General features: G+C 38.8%; 1 long non-coding RNA gene across 4 annotated transcripts in view; it reads right to left on the reverse strand.

Moving 5' to 3' along the window:
- The window catches only part of LOC128089565 (uncharacterized), a 36,490-nt gene extending 20,688 nt beyond the window's left edge, over positions 1 to 15,802 (reverse strand). For 3 of the 4 annotated variants that reach the window (XR_008210553.1, XR_008210551.1, XR_008210550.1), the window contains exons 1-6: positions 15,706 to 15,802; positions 15,437 to 15,598; positions 12,652 to 12,970; positions 11,928 to 12,112; positions 10,964 to 11,181; positions 1,607 to 1,712 (exon numbers count right to left, since the gene is read on the reverse strand). This is a non-coding gene — a long non-coding RNA (uncharacterized LOC128089565). The remainder of the gene's footprint in view (positions 1 to 1,606; positions 1,713 to 10,963; positions 11,182 to 11,927; positions 12,113 to 12,651; positions 12,971 to 15,436; positions 15,599 to 15,705) is intronic. The other variant, XR_008210552.1, reaches the window with a different exon arrangement.
- Positions 15,803 to 16,113: the final 311 nt, after the last annotated feature.

The raw sequence follows: 16,113 nt of genomic DNA on the forward strand, positions 1-16,113 counted from the left end.
TGGAGATTGTGATAAACTGTCACCAGAAGACAGTCTCAGTTCCCTGACTCTTAATGGTAGAATAACACAATAGGGTCAGACTAAAAAGGTTTCCTTATGAAAATTTTATCAGCAACTTTGGTAAATTGCTGTGGGAAAGGTGCTTTTCTCTCAGGCAGACCTGGAACCTGTTTTTACAAGGTACAGCTCGCATGCATTGCCTCACCCCCGCAAGATATTAAGGGCACTCAAATTGAATTAACACCAAATCAGGCCGGTGCACTTAACAATACAAATGCACTTAAGGGATGCCTCAGAATGATTTGTGACTAAAGAAAGCAAAGAAGAAATCAGCCTTCAAGACCACAGGGGTGGTGTTGTGTGTCATATACAGGAAAAGCCATAAGCACAACTTAGAATACCGGAAAACCATGAACTTCAAGGGCTCTCAGATACCTTAGACCCAGCCATAAAGTAGATGGTCTCTTTTGTGGTACGCAGAAACAATTGATAAATAAATTACAGACAATTTTCGTAGTGGCACAGTCTCCATTACCTCTGACAGCAACGTAACTGCTTTGCTAAAATGATAAGAGGTGAGTAATGGTGTATCAGGTAGCAGCAAGGAAATTCTCCTAGTTGCCTGTTCACTCCATGAGAGCAGTGACACAATGCAGAAGTGAATGAGATGGGATGTGGCAGGTGACAGGAAGTTCCATGTGAACTGCTGTTAACGCCGAAGCAGACAAACTACAATCCTAATAGGACAGTGGAAATAGTGGTGTTTTGCTGGAGTGCCATGCTCAATCTTTTCAGGAAGTCATCTCCGCTTGACACCTTTTTCATCAAATTATTCGTGTCTCTGGCCCCAGGCCATATTCTCCCTTAAGTTAGGGCACGAGCTCACAATGTTTAGACTACAACCAAACATAAAAGAAGGTGAAAGACTCCAGATATATTTCTGAGGTCAGGATCTCTGTCTCACGAGTAACATGTCACCCAGAACACAGCCAACAAAGAAAAGCCTTGGGCTGGAAAACATGTTTGCAAACAAAATATTCTGCCTAAAACAACATGGCTGCAGAAGGGGAAGGAAGCATGTTAGGCAGCAGTTCAGCCTCCACACTACACCCATACTACACCTTTTGTCTTTCCACTCTTCTACCTAATAGGAATTCAACATAAAAAGCCATGACATGGCTGCTGAAATGGATGACCCACTAGATGTCCTTCTTAACAAATATTTTTATGAAATTTTAAAAAAAGGACTGTGCAGCAGCTTCACATTAACTCAGACCCAGTTTCAGCTTGTACTCACCATATGCTTATTAACACCTCTTAGAATACTTATCAGATGTCTGCTACATTGTTTTTAACACTCCAGAGATATTCCACTTAACATCTAAAAGAAAAGGATCAAAAAGAGATTTTCACTTGCATTTTTGTTCCTGGAGATAATTCCTTACTTGCTTTCTAAAATCAGGTCTTTGAATGATTTCTGGGGACAATCTTAGTTTAATGAAAAGGTCTGAAAGGTACACATAATAAATATCTGCATGAGTTAAAACTTATCAAGCAGATACAACATAAAAAGCATAAGGTACAAAACATAATTGTTAAAACTCACTGTATTCATATGTATGTCAGATTCCAATGATCTGTCTTTACTTCAGCTTCTTTATTCTCATTTGTGGCACATTTTATCTCAAATAAATCCCGTGACTGGAAGGTCACTAAATAATAAATAAAATAAATGATTAATAGGTGTTGCAATAAATAATGAAGTGTTTTAAAATCAAGTTTGTCAATAGGTTGCTAACAATTATGAAAAACCATGCATTACATACCACTTCCTGACACTACCTTCCTGTCACTTGTTTCTACACAACTTACACCACTTGTTTACCTCTAATAAACATTTCTTAACTCCATAAGCTAGCTAGAAATGAAACCACATAGAATGCAACAGGAACACCTTGTGATCAAGTTTGGAGGCAGTTGGACTAATTTCTCTAGTGGTACAAGAGATAAAAATCTGGAGTGTACATATGTAGAAGAATCACAGAACTGCTGAGGTTGACTGGAATCTCTTAGTTCATTTGGTCCAAAACCTCAAACAGAGACAAGCAGAACAGGTTGCCCATAACGACATCCAAACAGCTTTTGGAGCTCTCTGGAAAGGAAGTCTCCACAATCTCTGGGCAACCTGGGCCAGTGCATGGTCACCTGCAAAGTGTAGAAGTGTTTCCTGATGTTCAGATGGAATCTGCTGTGCCCTAGTTAATGCCCATTCCTCCTGTCCTGGCTCTCAGCAGCACTGACAAGACCCTGAGTCTGTCCTCTTTGCACCCTCCTTTCAGTTAGTTACAAACACTGATGAGATCCCCCTGAGATCCTGAGTCCTCCAGACTGAAGAGTCCCAGCTCTGTCAGCATTTCGTCATATAAGTGATGCTTCTTCCAGTCCATTCTCTGTCTCTGTGGCCTTTCACTGGACACTCTCCAGTAGTTGTGTCTGTCTCTTGTACTAAGAGCCCAGAAAAAGGTCAGTGCACTCCAGGGATGGCCTCATCACTGCTGAGCAGAGGGGAAGACACACAAAACATAGCTCAAAGTACCATTCACCTTCTTTCCAGAAAGGACATATACGAATCCTGTGTTCAGTTTGTTGTCTGTCAGGACCTACAGGTCATTTTCTGTAAAGCTGACCAACACACAGATTTATCAAACATCCAACCCAAGCTATATACAATATCACACTTTAGATTAACTCAAATTAACTATGTTAAAGCATCTACCAAATTCAGGAAGTTCACAATTCAATCGAGGAAAAACTAACGAGAACATTCTTCTCAAACCCTTTGAAATATTCACTTAAATTAGAATTGCTGAAAATTTATGACTAAACTCATTTTTTATTGTTATATTAAGTATTCAATGGGCCATTAGTATACGAGAATAGGTCCCAGCAACTTTTTCCTCCAGGACCAATTATAATAAACACAAATGAGGAAGAGGATGCTCCTGCTAAGAGTTAACAAAAGTCAGTAATACTGAAGTTAATAACTGCCAAACAAGGAGACAAAACGTTGTTTGGTTTGGAATCAGTCCTTTCTCATATCCCCTGACATTTTAAATGAGTTCATTGTATTTTATGAGCATAAAAGCTTCCCTCTCCATCAGTCAACCCCTTCTCTTGGTTTAATTCTAATACATGCTGTGAAGTTATATCCCTTGAAATCATTAGCTTGTCTGAAGATCCCCAGACACTCACTCCTCAGTTCTCTCTTACAGTCCCACTCGCTCTTCTCCACTCCTCTCTGAAGTTTTTACTCAGCTGTTTCAGCCCCCAGAAAATTATCAGTCACAACAGGAGAGTTTTCTCTCTCAAATTCATGCTCTGCAGGAGAATACAGAATAAATATCCTGCATATGTGCTTATGTGTCCATGCATTTAACCTATACACTTCAGTGACTGTATCTGCCTACCATAGTATTTACAATTGGATGTTAGATTTGCTGTTTTTATTATTGCTGCAAATCCTCACTCCAGCCAAGAAAGGGGAACTACAGCTTCTCTCCCATCCCTGATCACAAATTTGGGCAAGAGTTTCATGTTACATTTATTGCATTACGTGTGGAGTTAGGTTTCACATTACATCCATAATGTGATCAACAACTGGGTAAACTTACATGTGCTGCTACGGTCTCATAAAGCCAAGTAATATTAAAATATAAATGTCTGTGTCACTGAAAATTCTTGTGGTTTCAATGGTCAGTGTCAGAGGGTTCAACTGTGGCAGTAAGCGTGTCTGTCAAAAATTCTACTGTAGCAAGAGAAAAGATTCATTCAGCTTTCCATCATAACATTTCTGATAGCATATGCCAGTCGGGAGCTGTGGATTATATCTAATTACCTAGTTCTCTTGTCATAAAATCATGTGATCTTTTGATTTGGAAAGGACCCTTTAAGGTCATGTAGTCCAGCTCCTCTGAAATGAACAGGGATATGTACAGCTAGATCAGGTTGCTCAAAGCCTGGTCCAGACTGACCTTGAGTATCTCCAGGGATGAGGTACCTACTACCTCTCCAGGTAAACCATTTCAGTGCCTTTCCAAGAAAATTTTTTTCTCATATCCAGTCTAAATCTCCCATCTTTTAGTTTGAAGCCATTTCCTCTTGTCCAATCACAACAGGCTCTGCTATGGAGTCTCTCCTGCTTTTATATCTTCCCTTTAGATACTGAAAGGCTTCTATCAGGTTCACCCAGAGATCCCTTCTTCTTCAATCTGAAGAGCCCCAGCTCTCTTATTCTGCCCTCTCAGGGGAGGTGTTCCATTCCTTAGATTGTTTTTGAGGCCCTCCTTCGGATGCACTCCAACAGATCCTTGTTTCTCCTGTCCTGTTCACATCTGGAAACAGTACTCGAGGTGCTGTCTCATCAGCACAGAGTAGAATATTCTCCTCTTTTCAGACCAGGGAAGAAAATTAAAGAATCATTCCCCTTGACCTGCTGACCACACTTCTTTTGATATAGCCCAGGATATGGTTGACTTTCTGGGCTCTGAGAGTACCTTGCTGGCTCATGTCCAGCTTGTCATCCTCAAGTATTTTTCAGCAGGGCTGTGCTCAATCCTTTCATCTCTCAGCTTGTATTAATAATGGAAGTTGCCACGGTCCAGGCTGGACCTTGGATGTCCTTTGTTAAACTTCATGAGATTCTTCTGAAGCCACTGCTTGAGCCTTTCCAGATCTCTCTGTATGGCATCCCATCATTCATGTGTGTCAACCACATTACACATCTTGGTGTCGTCTGCAAATTTGCTGAGGTTGCACTCAATCCCATTGGATATATCATTGACGAAGATGTTGAAGAGCACAGGTCCTAATACAGAACCCTGAGAGATACTGCTTGTCACTGATCTCCATTCAGACACTGACCAGTACTCTCTGAGTGTGACCTTGCAACCATTTCCTTGTCCATCAAAGAGACCATCCATCAAATCTACATTCTTCCAATTTTAAGAGAATGATGTTGTGGGGTGCCATGTCAAAGGCGTTAGTGAAGTCCAGATAGATGACATCAGTGGCTCTTCCCTTTCACAGTGATGCAGTTACATCATCATAGAAAGCCACTGAGTGTTGTAGGCAATGCAACTGAGTTTGTCAGGCAGGATTTGTTCCTGATGAAGCCATGCTGACTGTCTTTCTTCACCTCTCTGTCTCCCATGTGTGCCTTACCAATGTTTCCAGAAGGATCAGTTCCGTGATCTTCCCTGACACAGAGATAAAGCTGACAGGTCAGTAGTTCTCTGGGTTGTCCCGTCTAATCCATCTTAAAAACAGGTGTTATACTGCCTTCTTTACCAGGCACCAGAAACTTCACCTGATTGCCATGACTTTTAAAATATCATTGAAAGTGAATTGGTGTCTACGTCAGCCAATTTCCTAAGGACTGCGGGAGGCATCTTATCAGGATGCATAGACTTACAGATGTTCAGGTTCCTCTGGTGGTTGCGAAGCTTTGGAGGAATCTTTGCTTCCAGCCAGAGGGACTTTTTCCCCCAAGATCCCGACTTCAAAACAATCTGCCCAAGGTGAGTGTGAAGATATTTTTTGTCACATGGAGATGGCATGTGTACATGAAATTATGGGAAAGATGCTATCTCCACTTCTATTTTGGAAAAGAAAACATTTGAATATTCTTCTCTTTTCAGACCAGGGAAGAAAATTAATGAATAAAACAGCCATGGGAAAATAAAAACAAAAACAAAGACACCAACTTTCATTGACGAGGCCATTGCTAAAGCTACATTTTTTGTCACTGTTCCTGTGAAATGTGTGGTTTCCAAAAAAATATTAATAAGTGCTGACACTTTGGGTCTTTTTCCATGTGGATGGGTTGGTGGCTGCAGTGTTAACTAGCTGAATCCATTTCAGAGAAATCTTTTCCTGCTGTCAAGTCCCAGTTCACAATCGAGTATAACAAAGAGCAGGAACCCTGCAACATCACCTGGCAAGGTGACCTGGAACACTGAAGTCTTCCTAAGACTGCCTGGAGCAATGAAATTTCCTCCTCTCATGAAGAAAACAAAAAGTCTTTTCTTCTCCCTCTGTTTCCCGTATTTAGAACCATAGCTTCATTCAAAGGTTAGTTCTGGCATGATGGCCAATGCAATTTCCATATGGTATTTATTTATTTATTCCTTGTTTAAAATGCTTTTGGGACAACATAATAGTTAGATCTTGTATGTAGAAAACCAAAGTTCTTAGAAAAGATCATTGGCTCATTATTTCTCATTTTTTAATTTGAAATTTTCTCTGTATTTTTTTCTGTTGTTACTGATTTTACTTGTTTATATGTATTTACTTCTTTTCTGGATTCATTTTATGAGGAGGTGTTGTTGTTTGTTTTGCATTGTATTTTGCATTTGTGTATGCTTGTTTGTTTTTAGCTACAACCATTCCTAAATTCTCTAGAAAACATCAGGCAATCTTATTAAAAATGAGGAGTGTGGTTTTGTTTATAGATGCCTCTCATGTAGGTAGAGCCCATTCCTTCTCTGCGTAGAATATTCTACACTCTCTCTGAAGCAGGAAATTCGATTCTGCTGGAATTTTCTTGTGAAACATACCACCACAAGAAGCTCCATGTCTCACTCACAGTCTTAAACACCTTATTTGCAACCACTAGCAAACAAAGGTGCTGAAAATACTTTTACTTTGCCTACTTGCAATATTTATGAAAAACCTCAGTTAACATGTTTTCCAGTTCAACACAGGGCTATGGCAAAGAAGCTCTGGTTCACTATTTCTTCCCTAAATTACATCCTATCTTCAGTACTGCAGGAAGTCTTTAATCAGCACAGTTACTAAGCTTCCAAATGCCACTAAGGTCATTTTGTTCTGCAGTTTTACATTCTACGTCCTTAGCATAGTTACGTGATGAAGCAATTTTTACTGGTTTTCTTGGTAAGAGTCTAGCAAGGAAGTTATCTGTCATGGAGGCTTCTTTGCTTGTTTGTGTATATAAATATATATTTTATATATATTTTATATCCTGTTTTATGTTCGTGATGGTTAATCATAAAATAGTCATAGAATGGTCCAAGTTGGAAGAAATCTTGAAGATCATCTAGTTCCAAACTCCTGCTATGGATAGCAATACTTTTCACTGGGAAGGCATCCTTCAGAATGCTCAGGGTCCCATCCAGCCTGGAGTTGAACACTTTCCGGGATGCAGCATCCACAGCCTCTCTGGGCAACATATTGCAGTGTATCATTGCCCTCACAGGGAAGAATTTTTTCCTGATATCTAATTTGATCCTACGCTTGTTCAGTTAAAAATTGTTGTGTGTCAGATGAGAAGTTCCCCCAGTTACACAATCCGTATTTTCTTTCTGAGTCCAGCACTGGCAGACAACAGCTGCATTCAAACAATTCAGAATTACCCCAGGACCTGAAGCCCACCATGAGAAGTTTCAACATCAAGGCAAATCTTGATGTTCTGAACCACAGAATTGCTGTAGCCCCTTTAAAATCTGACTTTCTGAATTTTTATTTCCATTTGGATTCTTTTGCAGAACAAAAGATCTTATGAGATTGAGATCAATATGGCCACCTTGACTGGCTAAAAGAAAAACTCTGTGGTCCTTAACATTAATGCTTTAAACTGACATCATGGCTACTCATGTTCTTATCTGACCATAAATATCATCAAAATCTTTCTAAATCATGTTAGTTTCAATGCAAATAATTCACATCAGAAAGGAAAGTCCTGTTTTTTCTTAGCTGCAGATGTTCCATATCACTGTCTGTGAAGCATCACCCATCACATCAAAGGTTGTACAAATGAAATGGAAGAATCAGGGTATGTTGATCTTTTATTCTTAAAGCCTGAGCATATACTCCATATATGGAAAAGGACTTTTCCACAGCTTTTTGGCAATAGATTTGTTGTATCTGTTCTAATGCAAAAAAGTACTGTGCCACTGAAATTGTAGTCATTTCTCAGCCTGGCTAAATTTTTACCTATTTTCAGCTAACAGAAAGAATGCTGTCTGTCATGGAGACTTCCAGTACATAACAATAGGCTAAATGACTGAAAGAATCAATGTTTCTGAACTTGTTTTTCAAAAAGTTATAAGTTGGACTCTAGGAGTAATTGTATCTACCATCAAAGTTTGTATCACTTGCAGAGAGTTTCTCCCATATCTTGCTTTAACATTTGTTTATTTATATTTCTACATACTCATATTCCAGATTTTATTCTGGCTTTTATTCTTCTGTGTTTTCTTCAGCAGTCATTTACATAGAAATTGTTTAGAAATGAACCTTGATTTAAAGATTGACAGATTAAAAAGCAATAACTGTACATTGTATAGAAAAATACCTCCATAATACAGTGATAGGTTTTACACCAGGAAATTGTTTATTTTTCAGATATTTTGCCTTTTTTGTTCTGTTTTGTTTTGTTTAGAATAAAATTTCCTATAGGAAAAGAAGCCTGAAATGAAAGCAGAGTGAATCTCTTTGCTTAGAAAATATAGGATTTGTAGGAAAAATGAGTAAATAGTTGGTTAATAAAAAGTCACTGGGAAGGGACACAGCCTTAGCAGGCCAAATCTTCAGTTGACAGAAACCAGTGTAACACTTCTATTTTCATCTGAGAGAACATTAGAATTGCATTCAAAATATGATTTTAAGTTTCCCTTTTGCATACATATGCTTTAAGAAAGACATACTTTGCAATCCTATGTTAAAGAATTCTGTATCTTTATGATGACGAATAATATTTGTTCAGTAAACAAAAACAACTGATTCCTCCTCTTTTTTAAATACAAGTAACCAATGTGAAATAATATAACAAACAGAAGTTGAGGCTAACAAAACCAAATGAATAATTTTGAAAAGTCAGGCCTATTATTGATATGTCTAAGTATTGACTTCAGCCTCTGTGAATAGATCATTAGTGTTTAATGTCAGAATGGACTTACCATAACAGAAGACAATGACTTCCCCTAAGAAATCTGCTTCTGACGAATGCATTCTCTATAATTACAGAAGAACTAATAATAATTACAGAAAAAATGTACATACTTATTATGATTACTGACTGTGGTTATTCTTACTGTGTTGAAATCATGGACCCTGTTGCTTCGGTGACTATCACTTTTAAGAACTGTTTTCATCTCAGGCAGAGTCTAACTTCCATTCCCTGTCTGTGAATCCTGCTAGGTATTTGGCTAATAGAGAATCCTTCAGAATAACCTGCACACCATTCCAGATTGCAGCTCACCTTCAGAGACTGGCATCACCCTGAGACCTTGCCCTGACCCCTCTCCATTCTCTTAGACCAAAACACAGTGATGGCCAGTGCTACAAGCTGAGTGTCACGCCTGTGAGTGGTGGGCATAGATAGCACACCTCTCTTCACTCATGACAACAGCAATTCACTATTTTTTTTGTTTTTCAAGATAAAGTCCCTTAACCACGACAACAACTTTAACTCAGTAAGTTACAGAAATGCATACTGTTTCCATGCATCCTGACTGTAACAAATAACAAACTCTGCTACTTGTTCCTCCATTCCTGCAGAATGACTAGCCATTTTTCAGCAACAGTAATGATCATTGCTTGGAGAAATGTTAAACAGCATGAAGCCAGGTCAAACACCTTTGGCCTGAGAAAAAGGTGCAATTAAGATTACCTTTCTGAGACCTGCCCCTTATCTGTTATCTGAGTGCAATGTTGATTTAACGTCAGACTTCCAACCAAATAGTATGTTAACACAAAAGAAATTGTGTTATTTCCAGGGATTTCCAAGCTTATAGCATCAATGTGTCCTTTTTACCAAACAGTATTTTTACGTGTCACATATACGCCAGTTATTTCCCCACATGAACCTAACCGATGGTGACTGCCATTAACAAAACTACCACCCTTCTATTTAGGGCCTATGCTGATTTTCCATTACTTCATGTGGCACTGATATTCAAAACAGCAGGTTTAGTAACCTCTTTGTGTTCTGGCCTAGTATTTGTTTTACTTCAGTCTCTTGACATGGGTATGAGATGTGTTAGGGAAGGACGTCACTGTGAGTGCCTCAGATAATGTCTCATACATTTTGTTCAAAATTTTCTGGTAAAAGTTCTCTGAAGTAGGTGATCAAACTGTCTGATGTTCAAAAACGTTTCTCAACATCATCTTTCATTTCCACTGGAACTGAAAAGGATTTAGCATTATATGGTAGAATTTTGGATTTCTATCAGATTTGTAACAAAAGTAACTGTTAAACAGTCATGACTTCTTCACTATAAATCCTAACCAAGTACTAACTCCTGTTGGGTCATTGTTGACTCATTTTCTTTCTCCAATGGCTTTATCTATGAAATTCCCTTTGTAATTTTTTTCCTTCTCTTATCATACGTCTGCTTTTCCTGTATTTTAACTCCTATTCACTGCTGCTATTTTCTATATTTCTTCTAATTTTTATGTCTTTGGAAAAGAAAATGTTTGTTTGCACCTCTCTGTCCAATGTTTAAGAAATAAAGTGATAATTTTAAAAATCTAAAACAAAATGGCTCTTTAACTGGAAGTTTGTTGGGCAGCTAGTTAAATGTTTTATAACAAATTCCAATTATCACTGATTTTTTTTTTGTTAAATTTCCTTTTCCTAGACGATTTCTCTTGGAATGATTTTCAGCTTTATGAAAACAACCCGTTAACATATTTTTCTTCATGTATTATTGTCTCTGACTGTATCATATTTACACTTAACAAGTATAACTATGTTAAGACAATTCACACTTTAAAAAATGACTATTTATGAAGTCTACGACCAATTTTTCCTTCTCTGAGGTGAAGCACAAAGCTCACAGAGGCTGGATATAGCACATACCAAGTTAGAAAAACAACTTTTAGAAATTCCAAAAGCAGGACATTGGCACACTTGTGTAACCTGAAGTCCCAACAAGGCACCCACCTGTTGAGAACTTTGGGGGATTCTGCTGAAGTCTTCTCCAAACTGAAGAAACTCAGGTCTCTCAACCTTTCCTCATAAGGGAGGAGCTCCAGGCCCCTAATCATCTTTGTGGCTCTCAGCTGGACTCTATAGAAGTTCCTTGTCTTTCTTGAATCTCAAACACAAACTTTTCTGGAGAGGGGTTAACGGTCTAGATAATGCTTCTATGTACGTATGCCCTGGAAAATTGGCAAACAGATGTGAAGGAGTATGCACATGTTATTCATTTGCATAAGGAAATTCTTGTACTTCTGGATTATGAACTGTAAGAGAGACTACACAATGAACTTCAAACAAAAAAAAAAAAAACCTGAAAAATTGATTGTAACCACTCTAAGTGCTTGATCAGAAGTCAATATAAACCTGGTAAAGAGAGTCAATGAGGTCTCCTTCAGTCTGGTTTGTAATTTTGGGTAGCAAAGGAACACATGCATTAGATTTAACTGTTACATGTTTGATATGCACATACACAGCTCTTTTGAAACATCTCTTTTGACGGCAAAAATCTTTGTAAGAGGAATTAATTGGAGTCATGCAATTACATGAAAGATACTTAAGAGGAAAAACAAGATACAATTAAGTTAAATTACTGCTTCACACTGACATTCAAAGCTGACAACAGATCTGTAATGTGGTTTCTTGTGGGAAGAATGTAAGTTTATGTTGTAATTGACATTGTAGATTGAGTTTGTAACTTTTTAAGCGCACACTTACATACCATGCTAATCAAAAATCCTTTTTCACACAGAAAATGTCAACTAATTTAATACTAACTAGTAGTCTCTTTGACAATGAGAATTCTGCACTTACGACCTAGCAGACAGAGCCAGACAGAACAAGGTTTGAGAGAGATGAAATCCATCTTGCATGTTACAAGTATATGAACAGTGGTGCACTGGTGAGGTTAAGAAGGATTTCAACTCACCGGGCACTTTGATGCACTTCGTTTCCTCTGCTTCAATTCCTGACCATAAGGCATGATGATGTTCTGGTTTGCTAGCAATGTTGCCAATATAGGCTTCAGGCTAGTCCTCCTCCCAAATGCATTTCCTCTCATTGTGGTTGTTCATGAGAGAATACATATATCACTGAACAAATAAAGACATTACCCTAAAGGGAATATTGAATGACCACATGTCAGCCAGCCACCAACAGCACCAAGTCTTTGCTCAAAAATGGGGAATGCTATGGAACCAGAAGGCTACAGGGGCCTGCACCTGATACCAGATCAAAAAAGGTGTTGCAATAGAAAACCCCTATCTGATTTACCATTTCAAGGCAGGTGCTTTTTTTGCTGTAACACCTAAATCATCCTGCACTGTCCCTCATGAGATAGGAATTCCTAACAAAACAAATGAGCAGAGATTTCTTATCTGCTATGAGTAATTTGATGTTACACTAAAAAAATTTGTTATGGCAGAAAGGAGCAATACATTTTATGTGGGAAATCAAGAATTTCTAGTTAGTTTAACTAAAATCCTACAGAGTAACTAAGCAACAACAAATAGTTCTGAGTAGAACAGCTAGAACAGTACTGACACTCATCTTCCAAATGAACTGATTAATACAAGGTAAATCTTAAAAATACACTTTAGAATCATTATAGGAAACTTCAAACTATCTTCCCCTTTCTCTGGTTTTATACTCACCTTTCCACAGCAGCATCTGTGTAACACACCACTACAGTTTGCTCCCAGCTTCTTTACTGGCGTGAAACAGTTAAGAAGTAATTTGCTCTATACGGTGTATTTTACACTTGTTGGATAGCTGTTGCTTATTACTACTATAGCTGGTTGTGCTCAAGTTTCCAGTCAGCATTCTTTTAGGTGACATTGGCATGTTATTTAAAGTCCTGTGGTCTCCAATGCCAACCTACTTCCTTCATCATATTATCCCAGGTCTGTACACCTCTGTGCTCCGTACTGTTCCCATCTGCAAGGCCTCTGCTGTCACACCATGCCTGCATTTCTGTGTATGAAATCATCATAGTAGAGTTGTAAACTTTGCATTCTGCATAACTATACTGTCTGTATAAAATTGTGACTATTCTGTGATTGTACAAAGAGAAGCAAGAGTAAAACAAATCAGACAAGAGTCACATGATCATTGGAAAAATTGCTGTTACAGCTAAATTAACTAAAACAAAAATCCAGGCAGGCCCCCCACAAAACCTGGCAAGCTTTAGTACTGAAACCAAGCACAGTTATTGCTAAGTCTACAGACTTTACTGGGCTACACATGACTACTTTCTTGTAAAGAAAGGAAAAAACACATCCCAGAGGAAGAGGAATCATTCCAACAAAATGTTCCATGTTAGTCTAATGGGAAAAGTAAATATATGAATGCATTATCAGGAAAATAAAAGCTGAGCTGATACTGAACTGGTTGGCTGCCACTCATGTTCTCCACGAAGCCAGCAAGCTTATTTGTAATAGACACCCCTCATCCACCCCAAGACACATATTCACATTCCACACTTCAGATTTTGCTGCTACGTTTCCTGTGGCATATAAATGAGCAAAGTCAGAAATACCTACAAAACCTTTTCTGAAATAGTTTTTATCAGATAAGGGCATTCCACTTCTAATGTACTAACCTATTATGAAATGTATGTATCTTGAACATGCTGCACATCCATCTGGAAGTGATGAAAATATTTAGCACCTCCATAAAAGCCTTCTTTGGCTTAGAGTTGTTAACTCCCCCAGTTTTATTCTGTAATGGCATTTGTCTTTTTCAGCCTACAGAATTGGAGATTTTAATAAAAGTAGTATAAAAGAACACTACTGAAAAGAACGGCACTGCAAGTAGCCTTCTGTGCAGCAAAAGGAACAGCCAGGAGAGAAATCACAACATTGCAGCAGTACTCCACAATCCCTCATTCATGCTTTTAACAGCAGTTTTGCAGTGAAAAATGAAAACAGTAAACAATAGCCCAAAATTTCTACCCACAGTATTAATATCAATGACGCTGATAAAACCAATAGCATAAATCTTGCTCTTAGCACAGTAGTACATGTTTAATTAATCAGGCCTACCATCCTCATTTGCCCTTCACTGGGTTTCACTGATGATTACCCAGTGGAAAATTCAGCCCCTTAATGCAAACAATATCCTTTTTAACACTTTCCTTCCAGAGACCAGCTGTGAGGTGGTAGAGGCATCACTGAGACAGGGCCTGAGCACCCAGCCATCCTTCCATCACTTAACCCTTCTTTGGATTACAAACCAGCTTGAAGGGCTTAATTTCCTTCCTCTTCTACAGCAGTCTTCCTCCAAGACCTCTTTTATTTCCTTTCTAGCTTTGACGAGAGAAATGCAGCCAAATATTTGTGCATTCTGTGAATGTGAGGTAAGAGAGGTATTAAGTGCTAAGTTATTCTAATTTATTCTGCTAAAGAAATTGTGTGAGGTAACACAAAGATCGCCCTGGCTTTGAATTTCAGGCCAGTCACAAGTTTTACTTTTAAAGGCCATCAGAATTTTATTTTCTTGTTGGCAGTCCTACCCAGGAACGAGAGAGAAAAATCGCCTAAGAAATGAAGCCCTTGTAAATAAAATATAATTCGCAGACAAGGAGCAGAATTTTCCTCTGGGTCATTATTAGTGAAACCCAGCGAGGGGATAACAAGGACACGAGACCTGATTAATTAAACATTTGCACTTATTGTGCGTAATTACAGTTTCATGAATCATCCCATGGACATCTGCTTGCACGGGGCTGGAGGACCCACCACGCGGGGCTGTGCAGGCACCTCAGGCAGAGCTCTGCGTGAGGCCTCTTTCACCAGACCAAGCAGCCTCGGCCTGCCCTGGCACTCGCCCCCATGGGCGGAATGCCCCGGGGGAACGCTCCCAGCCTGCCATCACGGGCTGACACCTGTGTTTTCACATATCTGGCACACAGAGGCTAGGTTCACATGTCCGTCATGCCAATCTACCTCCCAGCCCTGCATGGCTCACAGGATTTGATATGCGGGGGCTTTTATTTGAAACGTTTTTAGAACGATCTCTGACACGCTGTATTTGCAATTTAAAGTTTTTCACTGCTTTTGTTTTACTAATTAACTTATCTTGGGTTTTGTAACATTCTGACAAAAGAAAGCCTTGAATTCCTGAACCACAGTGAAAACCTTGGTGTCAGCACTATCAGCTGTATGCTGTGGAGTTGCTAATAGAGACCGTGTCAGCCTGCTTAAAATTTACTGCAGTAGAAACATTAAATTGTCATAGCTCACATGCGGCTCTACAATACTCAGTCGCTATACAGTTCCTCTTTGGAAAATAATGGCAAAGAACACATTCTGTGTGTCTGCTTCTCAAAAAGGGCCAGGACCAGTGGTATTCCAAGCAGCCCTACCGCTAAAACATCATCTCTGCTACTGAAGTGGCTGAGAGAGGCTATGCCTCTTGGAGAGGTTGCAACGAGCTCACCTGGGATGGGAAAGAGTATCTACTGCAGAGGGTTGTTTCTTAAGCACCTCTGGAGAAATGGACACATTCATGAGAGAAAGCTCAAAATTTTGGTTTATGCCTTGGCTTCCACTTACTGATGCATTTGATGTGTCTGGAAATACTCTGTGTTACTAGCTGCAGCTGAGGGAGAAGAAGAAACTCAAGAAGTAAAATTAAGGAAGAAAATATAATATCATATTTTTATAGTTTTTTTTTTCTATTCTGATAGTGAAAATAAAATTTCTCACCTCCCTCTCCTTTCAACTGGTAATTGTCCTTTTTTTACAGCACAGTTGTTCTCCTTCTTCTGCATGTGTAAGAACAGATACTAAATCAGAACATTTCTGGGAAAAAAAGTATACAGCAAGAACAGTCTGGTTAAACAGGCTACTTCTTACATTAGAACTGAAAAGCACAACAGGTTTTACAGCAACAGAAGCTTACATGTATGTGACCAGAAGGGAAACGGAGAAAAAGAGTTGTACAGTTGAAAATTTCTGCTGTGTTTTCTGTTGTAAGAGGAATGGGCTTAAAACCTTATCAGCAAAACCCTGACAGGCACTGTGGGGCATCTTGTCATCATCTTGTGTATGCAAACACATAGTTGTGTTATGTTCAATGCTATAGAAATCTAGCTGCCACAAGTCAAAAAGATG

Source organism: Tympanuchus pallidicinctus, unplaced genomic scaffold (assembly GCF_026119805.1).
Source record: "Tympanuchus pallidicinctus isolate F22 unplaced genomic scaffold, pur_lepc_1.0 scaffold4, whole genome shotgun sequence".
NCBI lineage: Eukaryota > Metazoa > Chordata > Aves > Galliformes > Phasianidae > Tympanuchus > Tympanuchus pallidicinctus.